Raw genomic sequence first — 7,772 nt, 5'->3', positions numbered from 1 at the left:
CGATTATAATTATAATGATTTGGTAGATGAACAATTTACAATGCCATTACATTTTTTATTCATTATTCGTGTATGTATATTATTTAAAGACGTACATTTTTACTAAAAAAGTTGAAAATTGAATCATCAACAAACTGTCAATATGTCGTAAGTGTTGTTTTTCTTGGATTTTTTGTCCTACTCTACTGAGTTTGCTTTCGTCAACTAATACACGAATTAAATTTGTATATCGCGTTTTGTGCAGAGTGTTAAGTTACCTATGATCACTAATTATTGCATGTGACACAATAATTTATATTTGATATGCCTCCTTTACGACGAAGCAATTTTGGTAGAAAATCCGAAATGCTACAAACCATGGTAATTACCGATCTAACCAAAGTGCACAAGAACGTGACGACCGAAATGAACGTGAAAGAATTCGGATATCACAAACGCGTGAAGCGCGAGCGCGACATTCAACTAATAATCGCGCAAGTTTGAATTGAGCTGCTTTCAGTTACGATGTGTCAATTGACTACAGTAACTACCACTGTGTTTTTATTGGTTCTATGAACTCGGTTTGCTCATATTGTAAGGCTTTGAAATACAAAAACGAAGCAAATGGTAAAGTGAAATTGATACCATTGGATCCACCACCAGAGTCATTGTACTCATTGGTTTCAGGAATAGGAACAGATTCCAGGGGCAATCATTAAGTGTTTGTGGTATTAATCTGGAAAACCCATGTTTCTCACATGGTCGATTGTATGTTGCCTGTTCCCGTGTTGGGAAACCATCAGATTTGTTTGTTTATGCGCCAGGTAATCAAACAAAAAACATCGTATAACACAAAGCACTACAATGAAAATAAAACTGATTTTTGTTAATAATTATGATTGACATGATTAACAATAAAGCGATTACTTACTTTTAAATACTTTTAAATGCTTATAGATGTTTTATGTAATTATTTTTTATTCACACCGCCCTATTACCAGGGTGACGGTTCTGTTCACGAGAATTTTTTGCCCCGACAGGACGAGTACGGTAACGGGGAGGTGATACAAATTAAATTAAATAACAAATAACAAATACAATTGAATAAAATTGAATAAAGTTTAAATCATACGGAGATGGTACATTTAACGGTCAACGAAGTGCACGGGATCAGCTAGTTATAATATATATATACGCATAAAAAATTTCGATGACAATCTAAGTTAATTATTTTGTCAGGTCTTCCTGTTCCATTCTGCATATATATATATTTTATATATATATATATATATAAATGTGTGTATTATTATTATCAGTTTTAATGTTATTCAGTGATATTGAACTATATGATAATTGGAATACTCACCAGCCATAAGACCAATGTAAAGATAATCGAGATAACATGTTAAAAAAAGACAGCAGATAAGAATGGTGCTGTTATTATTTTTATCACACACAACAATATGATTCGACGACTTTAACGTTTTATTTTATGTTACTAAAGAGTAAACATTTAAACTCAAATTTAAAAAAAAGTAAAACATTGAGCAGTTAAGAATTTAAGATGGTACATTTCTGTATAGTGGTTTTAATTGTACTAGCTCAAGTGACGTTAGGAAAGACTTGCCATTTCACAAGTTAGTATATAAAGTGTTATACCTATAGTGCTATTGATTTTACACATTGATCATTTCAAAGAAATGTACATATATTATTTTAATATTTAAGGTTTCTTCTTAAAGAGAAAGAGATGCTTCAGAAATGGGTACATGCTGTACGAAGAAAGGATTTTAAACCTACTTCCAGCTTAATGTTTCTTTCAATTATGAATAATATTATAAATACTAGGTTTTCATTTTAATAAAAATCAAATTTTCGTTATTTTATATGCTTATAGTTATGAATTAAAACCTTCTAACTTTAAATTTACAACTTAATATTTTATTCCCAACATTAAACATACAATTCCCCGCAACTTCCTTTACATTTATTTGACGAATGTAGAAGTCCGCAAAAAAAGCATCTTTCAATACTTGTTATAGGTATTATAAATTATAATTATTTATATTCTATCAATTTAGTCATAAAGATTTTGTGGAAGTTAAAAAAATAAAATATAAAGATACCAAATTTTAAGGACCAAACTAAAGTCTATAAAATAATATTGCGGGCCGCGGTTAATTAATTTAAGATATTAGAGCCATGCGTAAGACAAAGATAGTAACACCATTAGTATATCCCATCTCGTTCTAACATTCCCTCTCGGGCAGCACTGCTTGGTGCAGAGCATTCCAGTTACCATATAGATCAATCTACAGTGTTCGCCACTTTTGTCACATTTGTCGGATAATAAGCTCATCACTATAGCTAGAAATTATTATGAGTTAAGCTATTCGAAAAGCAGGTAAAAAGTAACGCGTATTTAAGTTTTTATATATTTATTTAAATCCTTTTTAAACGATTTTTTTTTACATAAATTGTAAAAAATAAACTACATATATTTTATATCAAAATATAAAGTAAATATACATATTATATACGCAAATTAAATTAAATCAAGTTTATTTTAGTAGAAAAATTAAATTTTTTAACTAAATTAAATTTAGGTTCTTTCAAACGATTCAGTGATGTGTACACATGTTAAAGATTAATTTATGTAAAAATTAAACTTTGTTAAGATCAAGTGGTGCGTAAACCGTGATTCGCATTTTGTGTTTTTGAATTTGTCTGTGTATAACTTTATAAGATGCCTATAACATGCAAAACTATGGAAAATTCAAGAGCTAATGAAAAGTACGGCCATCATCAAAGAAAATATTAGTGTTAGTCAAGTTAGGAAATCGATTTAATTCCATAATGTGTGAGAATATCTCTTAATGTATTTGGCGGTACATTATGATTATAATGATTATGTTTACTTATTTAATAACTAAATGGATATAATATTTGGAAGAAATAAGCGATGTATTCATATGTGGATTGTCTGATATAAAGTACTTTATATGTATATTGAATGGGGATATATTTGGAGATTGCCTACTACATTTTTAAATTGTAATTAGTCAAGTGATTTATTGCTGGAGTGTTTGATGATCGAGTTTCGTAATAATTTAACTTCTAATGACGTGCATAGATAGCTTCCAGCTTATGTTAACAATTAGGTATAAAGAAGCTCATCAGCATTATTTATTTAAAGTCATGCAAATAGTACACAAAGAGATGGGTCTGAACACTCTGAACTGTCTGAAGGTTCACATACCAACTCAAACAAGACATTAAAATCATCATGAAAAAACACAGATTTATCAATTAAATATGATTGAATACTAATTATAACAGCGAATATTTGAAGAATGTTTTAGAAACAAGCAATTTATAATAAAAGCTTTTATAGACATTACAGGTCGCAATTTAAATTTATGTCAAAAATCATTAATTAGAAGCGTCGACGCCGTCAATGCAGAAGTTAGTGGACCAACTGGAACTATATTTTGTACTAAATAAAAATGTATTACTGAATTGCAAATTTATACAGTGTACCTACCTATTTATCTTCATTAATCATTTTATGAAAACATAATGAATAAGAAGATGTATTCCAAACCAACGTTGAACTCAAAATTAGTATCCTGGAGTGATCGAAATCAAATGAATTTGACGTAGGATCAAATCAACACTATCCAGTTATAAGTAGTTTGATATATAACTATGCACCATATGTGTGGCGTAGAAACTACATCAGCTACAGATAGATTGTGACAATCAATTACAATTACACCAAATGTATTTTACGAGCAAGAAAATTACACAAGTACAGCAAAAGGTTAGCACCTCTTGCTTACCTATGTACTGGAAGTTTTAGAAATTGTCGAGGCTATTAAAAAGTTTAATTCCTATTTATTAGGACTGCAGTTCAAGATAGTGGGTCTCACTGATTGTGTTGCAGGATTTACTAAAACGTCAGAGAAAAGAGAACTCACAACACGCGTATTCAGTTTGTTGTTAAAGTGAATTTAACTTTACTGTTGAACATCGAGCTGGGTTCAAAATGTCCCAAGTAGACGCACGTTAGAGGACGTTATACGCCCACACGTGTTGTATCCGTCTTACAAGTGCGTAACATGTGTAATTTTACGCTCGACCAATCACATTTAGCTTATTAGTTATTTAAAATTTGAGGTGAATTGACCTTATATAAAATTTAATGGTAGGATTATCCTCTAGTCAGTGTCATAAGCTTTTTATTATATTTTAATATCAAATTGTGTTATGGTTGTTATTAATATTTTAAAATTGTGAATTTTTTGTACATCTTAAAATACTCATAACTCACTTTAGAATTAAAATAAAATGAAAAGCCACGAAATATCCTCCATTTTTTGATATACAAAGTTCTTTTTTTGCAACTAGGAGTTAAATACATTTTTCTAATTACATATTTTAACATCTCAAATATTTCGTTTGATTCTCTACTAAGAAGACAAGAGGTAACTAGAAGTCTCTAGCGAATTTTTTTAATTGATTTTTTATGAATGTGATCTATTTTTATTATTTGCTAATTTAATCATGTTAAGAAATGTTAAGAAAATCAAAAACCTCCAACAGCTGTAACTTGGCCAATTTTTGATCGACTACGATATTTTTTTTTTATTATTACTTTTAAATAGATAACTTTTCGAAAAACCATACACAATAATATTAAATTGATTTGTCACTATGTTCTTTATAGTGTTACGAGTTTTTTGGAATACACTGCGTATAACATTATATTTTATTTTTATCATTCCGGTGATGTCACTTTGCAGAAATCGGTGTTTTCCGTTTCTTTGTCCTCCATGTACGCACATAATATTATACTTCTCGCACACTGATATTATAGGTATAGACAATAGGAATTGTAATAAGTATAGATAGGTTCCTACCTGTATAACCATTATTACAATAGTGCGGGCACACAACTTGGTACAAATTTGTTGTACGACACTATATTATAGCACTGAGGTCAAAATTTAATTAGCGTAGTAAAAAATGCAAGTGCAGTTTTTTTTAATGGATTGTAATTATGTTTGCGCTGTGCGCTGGGGTTAATTTCTGTTTGATTAAAAAGTGCCGTCAAGCCGGTTTATATTAGGTAATTGTTTTTTATATTATTATTATATTATAATTATTCACGCTTTACAGCAGTATTTTTTAAAGTTTTGAAGAAATAAAATATGATTATAAATTTATAACTATTAGGAACACGGATAGTATTCGGCCGGCCGTATGGGAATGCGCGAGACGCGGCGGGTCACTTGTTTGATAACATTATGGTGTTGAATAATTCACAATTTCTCTCGCAACTAAAAAAAAATATGAAAAATCAGGAAATTAATGAAAATACAATTTTGAAACGTCATTATTTTCAGAAAAATAAACTCTACAAAATGGCAATCTTTAAATTTTTTTAGAAATAATTAAATATAAAAATATATTTTTTAAATTTTTTACCAAAACATTAAAATAAATTAAATTATGAAACAATTGTAGTTCTTATCCCTGTGAGTTTTATTACCAAACCATAATTTCAATATCCCCATTATTTCGGAAGATATCGCCATGCAGATTAAATCCTCACGGGACACCCTGCAGTACCTATACTTCCTTCCACAAATTAAAACGCCGATACAAATTATAAGAAAATGTAGGTATATCTCAAGCATATATGAGTATTTCATACATTTGTATGGCCGTAGATATATAACTTTGTTATTAGAACGAAGTTTTTAATTATCAATTTCGTGGTTTATGTATACAGCCTGCAGGCCCCCACATTACATTTTTGACCCCTGAACTAAATGTTTTTTCGGGCACCATACAAACCTTCCAATAAAATACAAAATACAACCCATTACCAGCGATACGAATGTCTCATACACATGATTATTATTTATACATCATAATAACATGCATTTATATCATAAAATATCATTCAATATAAAATAAGAATTCCTATCAAAATTTCAAAATTCGCTTCAACTGGTCACTAAAATAACCGAGGCCTTTGTGCTCTAGGTCCAATTTACCGCTGTGATGTGGAGTTCCACGAGTCCATGACCATTATGTAAACATCAATAGAAATGAAAAAATTGACACCCAATGTGAATGTATTAGTCTGGGTAGCCATATTGTTGAATATAATTAGGATCCGGAACTTGATGACCTAAATGAATTAAAAAAAAAAAAAAAAATGTTATAATTATCTACAACCAAAAATGATTTAATTAAAAAAAAAAAAATTACAAAATATTATTAATTGAATAATACATGTTATCTGAAGCTGCAATGCGGTTTACAATGTAAAATTTCTCATGTAATCATTTATAAGGCTAGTGGTAGTGAAATAAATAGTACAGCTATACTATAGGATACATGGTGGTTTTATTAACAAATAAAAAATTTGTATATTGTCATTATGATGTAATTATTGAAATAATTGAATGATACAGGTTAATATTATGATGTTAGTTTTTTTGATGAATATATTTTAAAGTCTGATTCTAAACGATAATAATATCAAATAAAAGGTAGGTATATATATATAGGTATATATATATATATATATATATATAGGTTAACACAAATTAAACTATATATCACTGAATTTTACGTGACGTACCTAAATAAAATATCTATGTAAGCGAGTGTAGTATAAAGTTTGAAAATATAATGTAGATCACAAGTTTTCAAAGATGTTCTAGGGTGCCTAAAATTTTAAAATAGTAGTTAACGCAATTATTTTCTTTAAACTACCATATCCTATAACATCTGAATTCCAATCTAAATTTTAAATGCATTTTTCTAATGATATCAGTGTGAAAACAAGTTTTTTTATTACATTTATCTAGCCTTATGAGGACGCTACATACGCATACGATGTTTCCGTCTGTGTAACATAGCAAATTTCACGCTTAGCAGATCAATTTAACTCCGTTACTTTAAAATTTAGAGTGAGTTGACATATTACAAAAATTAAAGGTAACATTATTATATTTTTAAAATTGTAAATTGTTTGTATATCTTAAAATACTCATAACTCATCGATTTAAAATTAAAATATAAAAAAAGCCTCCGGGATAAATTAGAAAATAGTGTTACCTTTAATTTTGTAATTTTTATAAGAGGTCAATTCACTCTGAATTTTAAACTAATAAAATGGGATCTGCTGATTATAAAATTTGCCATTTTACGCATTTGTAAGACGAAGACTATGCATGCGGGTGTGACGTCCCTTTATACCGTCTTTCTGAACCCTACCAATTTATAGATGCTTCAGTTTCCGGGCCTCTTGGTACATCATATTAAATTAAAAATTAAACTGTGATCAAGCATATTATATTTTTTTTTTTTAAAGTGATTTTTGAAAAATTTTGCTACATAATTTTATAATAAATATGAAAACATAATACCTACCGGTTAATAATATCGGTGCAGCACGTTTGGGCATTTTTACCTGTTTTGTATTCAAAATCCACACAACGTTTGGGCACTCTATATCCCTAAAAAGATACCACGTTTGGGCACTAAAATTATAGTATTATATTAATCAAAATAATGAAGGTATCAAGTTTTATACATAAAAAAAATTAATATATTATGAAATTATAATAATTATTTTATATTTTATTTCCTTGATAACAAATTCCAATATTTTTTTAAGTATTCAATAAGTGTTATGTCTACTTTGTCATAAGCAATCCAATTATCAATCAAAAATTTCCTTTCAAGTTGAGCCTCTTTTCTAGTGCAATTTA

The 7,772-nt window shown here is 28.8% G+C and overlaps 1 pseudogene; it reads left to right on the top strand.

Moving 5' to 3' along the window:
• The first annotated feature begins 345 nt into the window (after positions 1-345).
• The window catches only part of LOC149061615 (uncharacterized), a 587,539-nt pseudogene continuing 580,112 nt past the window's right edge, over positions 346-7,772 (top strand).

This window comes from Diuraphis noxia, unplaced genomic scaffold (genome assembly GCF_037042655.1).
Source record: "Diuraphis noxia isolate RWA-SAM2 unplaced genomic scaffold, SU_Dnox_SAM2 contig0001, whole genome shotgun sequence".
In the NCBI taxonomy this organism is placed as follows: domain Eukaryota; kingdom Metazoa; phylum Arthropoda; class Insecta; order Hemiptera; family Aphididae; genus Diuraphis; species Diuraphis noxia.
Note: the sequence above shows the minus strand (reverse complement) of the source record. Positions and strands in the feature narration are given on the sequence as shown.